This window comes from Nicotiana attenuata, chromosome 11 (assembly GCF_001879085.1).
Source record: "Nicotiana attenuata strain UT chromosome 11, NIATTr2, whole genome shotgun sequence".
NCBI lineage: Eukaryota > Viridiplantae > Streptophyta > Magnoliopsida > Solanales > Solanaceae > Nicotiana > Nicotiana attenuata.
Window position 1 is genome coordinate 19,718,185 of NC_031999.1, and position 11,247 is coordinate 19,729,431.

Sequence of the window (11,247 nt, forward strand, 5' to 3'; positions counted from 1 at the left end):
ACATTAGCCATTTTGATGATAGCTATTTCCTTATTTTTCGTCTCCAATTTGTGTATTTTTCCAAAATTAACTTGCAAATTATTCATTTTAGTGTGGTTATTTGCTATTTTTCGGGTAAAACTCGTGTGGTTTTTCCTATTAGAACCACTAGCTTTTCCAATTTGAGGAGGGACTTACCAAGTCTTTTTTAAGGGAAATATCCAAAACTATTTTAATTTTATCGTTCATTATATTTTGGTTCGTTTATATATTAGTCATTAACAAATTATTTCGTACTTGTCCTTGGACTTAATTGAGCTCGAGTATGGACCGGGTGGGTTTCACATGTCAAAATATTAACAAAAAAAAGTCCAAATTTACATCTCTACTTTTGACTATTGTTTAAAACTATCCTCTATTATTCTTACGCTAGAGATCAGTTAATCTCAAGGATAAATACAAGATGATTTGGTAACGCAAAAAATATGAATAACCTCAAGTAAAATTAAGACATTTCATAAAGCAGAAAGGTATTTTAACCTTTATCCCGGCTATTTTTACTTTGCAATAATTCCATAACTAATTATAATATGTAACACTATTTTTTATTCTTATGGAGAAGGGGCTCAATCAGTAGGTGTTTGCTATGGAATGCTAGGCAACAACTTGCCACCAGCATCACATGTTGTACAACTCTACAAGTCAAGAAACATAAGAAGAATGAGACCTTATGATCCAAATCAAGCAGCTCTACAAGCTTTAAGAGGCTCCAACATTGAAGTTATGGTAGGAGTTCCCAATTCAGATCTCCAAAATTGCTGCTAACCCTTCAAATGCAAATAATTGGGTACAGAGGAATGTCAGAAATTTCTGGCCAGCCGTTAAATTTAGGTATTGGCAATTTTTGTGACTATCTCGCCTAAAAGGTAAAGTTATTATAGAGATTATATTTTATTTATTTAATTATGTCTTCAACATGCTCCTTACGTACGGCTTAATTCTTTTTCACTAGTCAAGTACATGGTGTTGGACTAAACTAGCCCAAGTACACCTTAATATGGTGTGATATTGTCCGCTTTGGGCCAAGCCCGCACGGTTTTTCCCAAAAGGCCTCACACCATTAAGAGATCTCTACACCTTATATGTAGACTCCCAATCTTTTCAGCTACCAATGTGGGACTTTGTTCGTACACCCAACAATTCATTATATCAGAGTCCAGGTTCAGCGGAACGAGTATGGAGATGGCGGAGTGATGGTGCAAGGCGGTGCACACACAAGAAGAAGCTAGTTGCGGGCTTCGGTTGCCATAATACTCTAACAATGTGGGTGGCACACAGTGAATCTCGAAAATTGACCCGTGGATCGTGGTAGTGGACCACGTGGAACTTAGTTCGAGGGGGAGATTGTTGGGTGTGCGAACAAAGTCCCACATTGGTAGCTGAAAAGATTGGAGTCTACATATAAGGTGTAGAGATCTCTTAATGGTGTGAGGCCTTTTGGGAAAAACCGTGCGGGCTTGGCCCAAAGCGGACAATATCACACCATATTAAGAGTGTACTTGGGCTAGTTTAGCCCAACAATATGTCGAGGAAGAGGCAAACCCGAAAATAAAGAAGATAAAGAACACCAAATTTTAACGTGGAAAACCCTTCAAATCGAAGGTAAAAACCACGGGATCACAAAGATCCAAAAAGCTCCACTATAACAATAAGAGGGTTACAAAAGTTCTCCAAATTGGCTACATAACAAGGGCCAAACACGGAGCAACAATAGCAACAAGAGCAACAACTAATCAATTGAAGAAAGAGTATGATCCACAAAATGAAGCTGCTGTTCGAGGCTCGAAATCAGATGCTACAAGCCTCCAAATCTGATCTCCACCGTTCAAATCCAAGACTAAGATATTACAAATACTCAGTCAAAATTTCAGCCCGATCCAACGGTTAACGAATTGGAAAACGTGAGTTGAAGTTGGCTGGTCGGAATAAAAATCTGCAGCAAAACAAATACTTTTTTTCTCTCTTCTCTCTTGATGAAAGCTCTCTCAAAACCCACTCTTATGTGCTTAAGTCTTTCAAAGACTTGTATCAATGAGCATAGAATAATTCTCCAAGGTTGTCCTATTTATAGATCATGAGTGGTGTTTTCTCTTAAAGCCAAAACCCACTCAAAATAGGAATAAACCGAATCCAATTCCAAATAGGATTGGAAACCAAAAGAGAATAGGATTAGGCCATTGGGCCTTTGGCTGGACAACATGGGCATGTGCCCAACAAACTCCCCCTCCAGCCAAGGGGCCAAATGTGTCTTCAAGTAGAGGAACTATTGACAGGCTTCATGCCTGCCAATTTTCTACAAAATTCATGTTTATCTGCAACCACCGCCTTTGTCAGCATATCCGAAGGATTTTCATCAGTGTGTATCTTCTTAACCTCAAATAATTTCTCTTCCACGGCCATTCTTATCCAATGATACTTTCTATTTATATGTTTGGTCTTAGAATGAAAAGTGGAGTGCTTGGTGAGACAGATAGCACTCTGATTATCACAAAATAAGATGTACCTTGGATGCTCAAAGCCAAGATCATTAATAAACTCCTTCATCCATAATAGTTCTTTGGCACCTTCTGTGACAGCAATATATTCGGCTTCTGTGGTGGATAGAGCTATGCACTTCTGTAGTCTAGATTTCCAAGAAACAGTTCCCCTTGCAAAGGTGATCAAATAACCAGAAGTCGATCTTGAATTATCAAGATTGCCTCCTAAATCAGAGTCTGTGCAACAAACAAGTTCAGGCTTGCCATTACCAAAGCACAGCTTCAAATCTGCAGTNAACGACTTTATAATATCAATATAGCTAAACAAATCAAACCCAATGCCTAAATATAGATTCCCAACCTTTCTTCCGAAAATTCCAAAATCGACCGCGGGCCTGCTTGGTCAAAACACGAGGTTCGAACCAATTCCATATCACCCATTCCCCCACGAGCCCGAATATACAATTTGTTTTCAAATTTGACCCCAAAACGAGGTCAAAATCAAAGAAAATCGAAAAGCCCTAACTCTACCCATTTCCCCCAATTTCCACCCTAATCTATGTGATTTAAGCTTAGGAATTCACTGATTAATGAGAGAAAATGAAGGAAATAGGTGGAAAATTACTAACCCAAATGGTCTTGAAGAATGGGGGCTTTAATGGACTCCTAGAGCTTGGGGAAGAAGAGAGCTCGTGAAAATTTTGGACTAAAACCCGTATGTACTGTTTCTGAAAACTTAAAAAAAATCGCTGAACGAATTTGTTCTATGCGTTCGCAACATAGGGGTCGCGTTCGTGAAATAGGGGGAACTGGAAGCATCGCGTTTGCGTGGGAGGGCTGCGAACGCGAAGAGTAAAATTAATGGGGGTCCAAGGTTGGCCTACGCGAACGCGTATCAGGAGATGCGAACGCGATGGAGGAGACAGCAAAGCATCGCGCGAACGCGAAGGAGGGAAAAGCTCAAGGCTACCCGAAAGCGATAGGGTGAGTGCGAACGCGAAGAAGGGAATTACTATGCACCAACAACAGATTTTCTGCAATTTTTCCTAACTCCAAAACTACCCCGAACACCTCCGAAATCACTCCCGAGCCCTCGGGGCTCCTAACCAATCACACACACTAACTCAACAACATACTACGAACTTAACCGTGCGTTCAAATCGCCAAAATAACATCAAAAACGAGGAATCAAACCTCAAAATCATCACTTTTTCTTCAAACTTCTTAAACTTTCAACTTTAGAACTTTAAGTCCGAAACACGTCAAACGACCTCCGATTTCGACCAAATTTCACAGAAAGCGCTTAAACCACATATAAGACCTGTACCGGGCGCCGAAACCAAAATACGGGCACGATACCAACACTATATAATCCATTTTCATTTCAAATTTCCATATTAATTTCAGAAAAATAATTTCTCAAAAAAATTTATTTCTCGGGCTCGGGACCTTGAATTTTGATTCTGGGCATACGCCCAAGTCCCATATTTTTCTACGCACCCTCTGGGACCGTCAAATCATGGGGCCGGGTCCGTTTACCCAAAATGTTGACCAAAGTCAACTTTAATCATATTAATATCCAAATTCATCAATTTTTACACAGAATTCATATTTAAGCTTTCCGGCTACACGCCCGGACTGCGCATGCAAATCGAGGCAAGTAAAAGTGAGGTGTTCAAAGCCTCGGAAGCACGGAATGAAAGAGAAAACAGGTGATGACCCTTTGGGTCGTCACACCTACCAGCTTCGGGTTCTCATGACCAGGGAGAGGGTGTCAGGTGCTACATTCGATGAGGTTGTGGATATTGCTCGAGAGATTGAGTTAGTTCGTCGCCAGGAGCGCGAGGAGAGAGAGGCTACGTGGCCTCTAGGACATGGCAGTTTTGGGGGTGCTCCTTCTAGGGGCCAGTTTCAGCACGGCAGAGGCCAACAGTTCCGACATGGTCTGTCAGCTCGCCCAGGTTATCGTGGGGCATCTTCAGGCCACAGTTCTCACGGTTCTCAACAGGGCCATTCTTCACTTAGTGCACTTCCAGCCCAGGGTTCTTCCCGTGCTCCATCGGTTCAGGATTCTTTTACGCCAGGGGCGTCTGCTAGTCATACCGGTGCTAGGGGTTCCCACCAGTCCCCGTCTCCAGCACCCGGGAGTTGTTATGAGTGTAGAGAGATGGGCCACTTGTAGAGGCAGTGCCCTCGTCGTTCTCAGTAGAGGGGTCAGTCATCAGCCTCAGCCCCAGCCACTTCACCACCCACCCAGCCAGCTAGGTGTGAGGGACAGTCATCTAGGGGTCGCCCCAGAGGGGGAGGTCGATCCGGAGGTGGCCAGGCTCGCTTCTATGCACTTCCAGCAAGGCCCGATGCGATTGCTTCAGATGCGGTGATTACAGGTATTATCTCAGTCTGCCGCAGGGATGCTTCTGTGTTATTTGACCCTTGATCTACTTTCTCTTATGTGTCGTCTTATTTTTCCCATTATCTGGATATGCCATGTGAGTCCCTTGTTTCTTCTGTTCATGTTTCTACGCCGGTGGGCGATACTGTTGTGGTAGACCGTGTGTACCGGTCGTGTGTTGTGACTATTGGGGGTCTGGAGACCCGAGTGGATCTGTTATTATTATGTATGGTGGAATTCGATGTTATTTTGGGCATGGACTGGTTATCTCCGNTGCCACAATTCTGACAAACTATCACTTTCTACCAGATTTATTGAGTCATTAAGAATAGAGCCTTGTGTCACATATAATTGACCAGACTTGACTCCTCGAGCCACTACTAACGAGCCCTTGGTGAGCTTCCATTGGCCGTTAAAGAGAGCATTATGGTAACCTTCATCGTCTAATCTTCCTGCGGAGATCAAATTGAAAGGAAAGTCTGGAGTATGCTTCACATCTTGAAGAACTAACGTTGAACCATTATTAGTTTTCAAACAAACTGTGCCAACACCAAACACCTTAACTTCACTGGCGTTGCCCATCTTTAACACTCCAAAGCGGACGATATCACACCATATTAAGAGTGTACTTGGGCTAGTTTAGCCCAACAACTGGTATCAGAGCCCAGGTTCAACGGAACGAGTATGGAGATGGCGGAGTGATGGTGCAGGGCGGTGCACACACAAGAAGAAGCTAGTTGCGGGCTTCGGTTGCCATAATACTCTAACAATGTGGGTGGCACACAGTGAATCTCGAAAATTGACCCGTGGATCGTGGTAGTGGACCACGTGGAATTTAGTTCGAGGGGGAGATTGTTGGGTGTGCGAACAAAGTCCCACATTGGTAGCTGAAAAGATTGGGAGTCTACATATAAGGTGTAGAGATCTCTTAATGGTGTAGGCCTTTTGGGAAAAACCGTGCGGGCTTGGCCCAAAGCGGACAATATCACACCATATTAAGAGTGTACTTGGGCTAGTTTATCCCAACACATGGAGTTCTTTTTGATAATAGGTGTTGCTAAGTACTGGGGGTGAGGTGATTAGGCAGGACATTGCGCTACTTCATCTTACCGAAGACATGACCCTCGATAGGAAGGTGTGGAGGTGGAGGATTAGGGTTCTGGGTTGATAGGCAGCTAGAGTTTCGTCTAGGCATCCCAGTAGTATTAGTACTAATCTTGTATTTTTCTATGCCTAGCCCCTTGCTATTTCATATTGTGTCATTAATATTTTTAGCAAGACTGAATCTATTTTATTGTGTAGTATTCTTAGAAATCTGTTTTTGCACGTATCTTCATTTGTGCCCATATCTAATTACCTGGTTATTGCTACTATCTGTTTATTGCTTCATTTGCATTTCTTTTGAGCCGAGAGTCTTTCGAAAACAGTCTCCCTACCTTTATTAGGTAGGGGTAAGGTCTGCGTACACCCCACCCTCCCCAGATCCCACTTGTGGAATTTTATTGGGCTTGTTGTTGTTGTTAAGTCTCAAATTCAGAAAATGTGACTGCTCTAATACCATATTGAAGTGTATAAACATTTTATCCAAAAGTTTAAATTGTTAAAGAGTGTACGCTTTATTTATTTAATTATATCTTCGACAGGTATATTGCCGTTGGAAATGAAGTCAGCCCTGTAACAGGCACATCTTCACTTACCCGATATCTTCTTCCGACCATGAGGAACATTCGGAATGCAATTTCTTCAGCTGGTTTGCGAAACAATATCAAAGTCTCAACTTCTGTAGACATAACCTTGATTGGGAATTCTTTTCCACCATCACAGGGTTCATTTAGGAACGACGTTCGTTCGTTCATTGATCTGATTATTGGGTTTTAAAGAGGCATAAATTCGCCTTTGCTCGTAAATGTTTATCCTTATTTTAGCTATGCTGGTAATCCGCGCGATATTTTTCTCCCCTATGCTCTTTTCACTGCACCTAATGTGGTGGTACAAGATGGTTCACTTGGATATAGAAACTTATTTGATGCAATGTTGGATGCTGTGTATGCTGCCCTGTCTCGAGCCGGAGGGGGCTCGATAGAGATAACAGTGTCCGAGAGTGGCTGGCCGTCTGCTGGCGCATTTGCAGCGACAACAAACAATGCAGCAACTTACTACAAGAACTTAATTCAGCATGTTAAAAGGGGTAGTCCAAGAAGGCCTAATAGAGTTGAGACCTATTTATTTGCCATGTTTGATGAGAATAACAAGAACCCTGAATTGGAGAAACATTTTGGATTGTTTTCAGATAGATTTTGGGACATTTCTGCTGAAAATAATACTACTGCAGCTTCTCTCACAAGTGAGATGTGATAAGAGAGTACTCTTAAAATATCCTTAAATGAGTAATACATGGATGGAAAACTTAGTACCAATAACAAGATAGTTTGTTCTCTATGCAATTTTCTTGTAATGAGACACTAGTACTTGCTCTCTGTTAGTCATCATGGATTGTTAACTAGAGACAAATTAAGCAAATATCATAAACAATTGAGTGCTGATTCTGCAATGATAAATGGAAATTAATAGTGGTGTTTTTTACTTCCTGATCTTGAGATGTTGTCAAGCAGCCTTTTGTAAGTTTATTAATTGCAAAGAAGAATGCCTCATCTTTTCCAAGATTCAAGATTCTCATTTATCAGTTTATTGCACCAACTGCTACAGTTTTAGGCAAATGAATCGGTATTTAATTGACTAGAATTTCAAATTATCTGTCAGTGTACTGAAAAGAAGATGAAAGCAATAATTAACATGTAAAAGCATACATACATGAAATTAACATATCGCAAAAAGTGAAGAACCATGTACTCAATCGGGCATCAATGCTGAATTGTTTTAGGCTTCTTGTCACGCCACGACTTGAACTAGTTAGTGTACGCGTATTCTGTTATTGACAAATAATAAGACCAAAAAGTTAAGAGAGTGTTTTGTCGTGCTAAATCACTGACATATCTATTCTCAAGACTCAGAACTCAAAACTGTAAGAGTAACAACACTTTTTTCATTCCACCACGTGGTGATCCAAGCTAAAAAGTAACGGAATTAGTCATACTGTCTGTATACGGTTAAAACCGGACCCACCCGATTATGCTATTTGATCGAGACAAGGGAACTGCATCGAGGGGTAGCCTCGTAATAAATCAGACTAGAGCACGAAGACGAGGCATCGAGTCCGAGGATCGAGGTGTCTACTGAGATCGAGGCCCAACAGCGACCGAGACCAAATGTGACAGACTTCGAGAAAAGCGTAATAACGGAAATGCGAGATATCTGTGACTGGCCGGAGATCATGGCGTAAATCTCGGAACATATCAAATCAAGGGCGGTTCTCTAGTTAATCATGAGATTTACTTCCATAGTTAGAATTGCATATTAAATTGGATTCCTCTACTATATAAATGGGGTCCTAATCATCTTGTACACACCTTACATACACACAGATTAAAGCAATACAATATTCTCTCTTTAATTCACACTCTCTTATTTATCAGCTTGTTGCATTTTAACTGTTCTTGCACAACTAGCTCGAGGGTATTCAAGCTCGAGGGTTCTATCCAAATGCTGGTTTACTTTATATTATTATCAATTTCCATCACTTATCTTTACATTTATCAATTGGTATTAGGTGAAATCACATGTCCTTAAAACCATATTATAAGTCTAATTGTTATCCAATTGTTAGGGTAAACAGTTTGGCGCCCAACGTGGGGCTAAGGAAAAAATCCTCAATGCCTAATCTTCATCGGGAGCCTCATCTTCATCCCCTCCACTCTCTGATCCACTTGATCTCCCGGAATCATCATCATCAGAAGAGAGCAACGCTTTGTCTACGACCTCGAGTACTTTCGCGTTCTCGATATCGATAGTAAGGTCGAATCCACGAGCATGAATCTCCTCGAGAGTCTCTCTTCGAGACTGGTATTTGGCATGCTCGACAACCCACTATGATCAAGTCTAGGCGGTGTCAGCCACCTCCTTTGCTCGAAGTTGAGTAGCTTCAGCATCAGCTCGATAGACGACCATGATCGCCTCAGCTTCAGCCTTTACTCTTTTTGCCTCAGATGTAGCCTTTGCAAGCTCAGCGACCAACCGAGCCTCGAGCTCCTTAATTTTCTTGGCTCGGGCCAAGCTTTCCTCCTTTATGCTTCGGAGTTGACGTTCAGCCGAAGACAGCTGGGCTCGAGCAATATCTTTCTCCGAGGCAAGGCGGTCCATGTTTTGCTTCCACCCCAAAGTCTCTGCCTCCTTCATCTTGGCCTCCTCGCGAAGTTGCTCGATCTTTTCGGCCTTTTGTTAAACCTGCAGGATCGAAGTGTTAGTTGTCGCTCCCGAAATAATATATCAAGATTCCAAAAATTCACATTACCTGCTCAATCAGGTCGGTTTGCCCTTATGAGTTGTTGCCAATTCAGCTCGGAGGTCCTTGACCTCCTCTTCGTTTTGCCCACTGAGAAGTTTGAGGGCATCTCTCTCCTCCGTGAGCTTTTTGAGATCGGCCTCGCACTGGCTCAGCTCCGACCGAGATTTGGAAAATGCTTCCTGATGAAGTGTCAAGGCCTACGAATAAAGAAGGAAGTCAGGCAAGAAAAAATAAACGCAAGCATAATATTAATGAAGGGAACTAAAGCTTACCTGGCTCAGAAGTCATTGAGCCTCATCGAAGATACTCGATGCGTCGCCCAAGTCGGTAACATCTTCGACCCCCGTGAAGCATCCACGGAATAAGTCCTCCCCTTCGTGGGCCGTCCCCACATCGGGGGTCTCCATAGCCTGGGCCTCCTGAATTTTCCCCTCAGAAAATTTGGGGAGGGGTGGCGAATCACCAATATCAATTGCCCCAAGCAAGACACTTGGGGCGTTCTCTCCTTTTCGAAGGGCCTCAGAACCGGTCCCTTCGGGCACATCCGCCGATTGTTCATCACGGCGGGAGACATCTTCAGCCTCCGATGACTCGGGGACTTTGCTCGGACCATCTTCTGAGATCTCCTCAGTCCGAAGCTGAACCTCCTCGACCATCACCGGCTCAACTGCTTTTGGGGCTTTGGAGCTCCCCCTCTTTCGAGCTACTAGCTCAATGTCGGCGTCTTCTTTTTCCTCTTCTTCCTCCTTTAGTCGCTGAGCTACATCAGCAGGAAGGGTGGTGGTATCTTTCTTCGACTTGCGAGCCTTGATCTTCTTAGGCTTCAGAGTATCAGGGGGCGAGACCCTTTTCTTTTTCTTCTCCTTCAACGGCTTTGGGACTGGGGGTAAAACCTCCTCCTCCCCGAACGGGGGCCTCCTGACAACATCTTTATCGAGGCCTGCATAAAAGGAAGTTAGGTAAGTTTAAGAGGGGAACGTTTTACGGTCATCAGATACATAAAGGAAAAGGCTTACCATGATTTTTGGCCTCCCAACGGCCCCTTGCTAAATCGCGCCATGAGCGCTCAGCGTACAAGGAGGACGAAGCTAGGGTCCAAACCTAACTCTCGATATTCGGAATCGCCAGGCATCCAAGCAACCGCTACATCACAAAAAAGGATGCTAGTAAAAGGAAGTAAAGGAAACAAAACGGTAAATAAAAATCTAGAGGAAGGATCGAACTTACACTTCATGTTCTACTTCTCGGGAAATGGCATCTTCTCGGGCGGAATTAGGTTGGAAGTCTTCAGTCGGACAAATCAACCCATCCACCCTCTATCCTTGTCCTCGTCTATGCTCGAGAACCACCTTGGTAGCCCGATGCTGAAGCTTTATCAGTCCACCTCAGAAAAGATAAGGCTTGTACAGTCTGATGAGATGATCGATGGTGAAAGGCATCCCTTTCTTTTTGCTCGCAAAACACCGGAACAGAAGGACAATCCGCCAGAAGGAAGGGTGGATCTAACCTAGGGTTATTTGGTATTGGGGGCAGAAGTCGAGGATGACGGGGTCGACAGGGCCCAGCGTGAAAGGGTAAGTGTAAACACTTAGAAACCCATTCACGTGGGTAGTGATATCTTCCTCAGGGGACGGGACCACCACCTATTTCTTGTCCCAATTGCAGGCTTTCTTGACCTGCTCAAGGTTACCCTCGGTTATCAAGCATATGTATCTCGTCATTGGTTCACACCGGCCAGAGACGGAGGAGGTTTTCTCGACTTTGAAGTCGGAAGTAAGATCACCCCCCTCGGGAACACACTCCTCAAGGCGCGGGTCCACCAGCATTTTATCGTCGGCCGGCCACGGCGAAGAGGCCTTTTCTTTTTGAGGAACATTTTTTGATGTCTTTGCCATTTTTGTATAAAGAAAAAAGAAGAGGATAAGGTTTGGTGTTTT

General features: G+C 43.3%; 1 pseudogene across 1 annotated transcript; it reads left to right on the plus strand.

Annotated features, from left to right (window-relative positions):
- LOC109234995 lies at nt 602-7,511 on the plus strand (annotated as a pseudogene). Its single transcript, XR_002069286.1, has 2 exons — nt 602-870; nt 6,552-7,511. The product of XR_002069286.1 is annotated as a lichenase-like (transcript).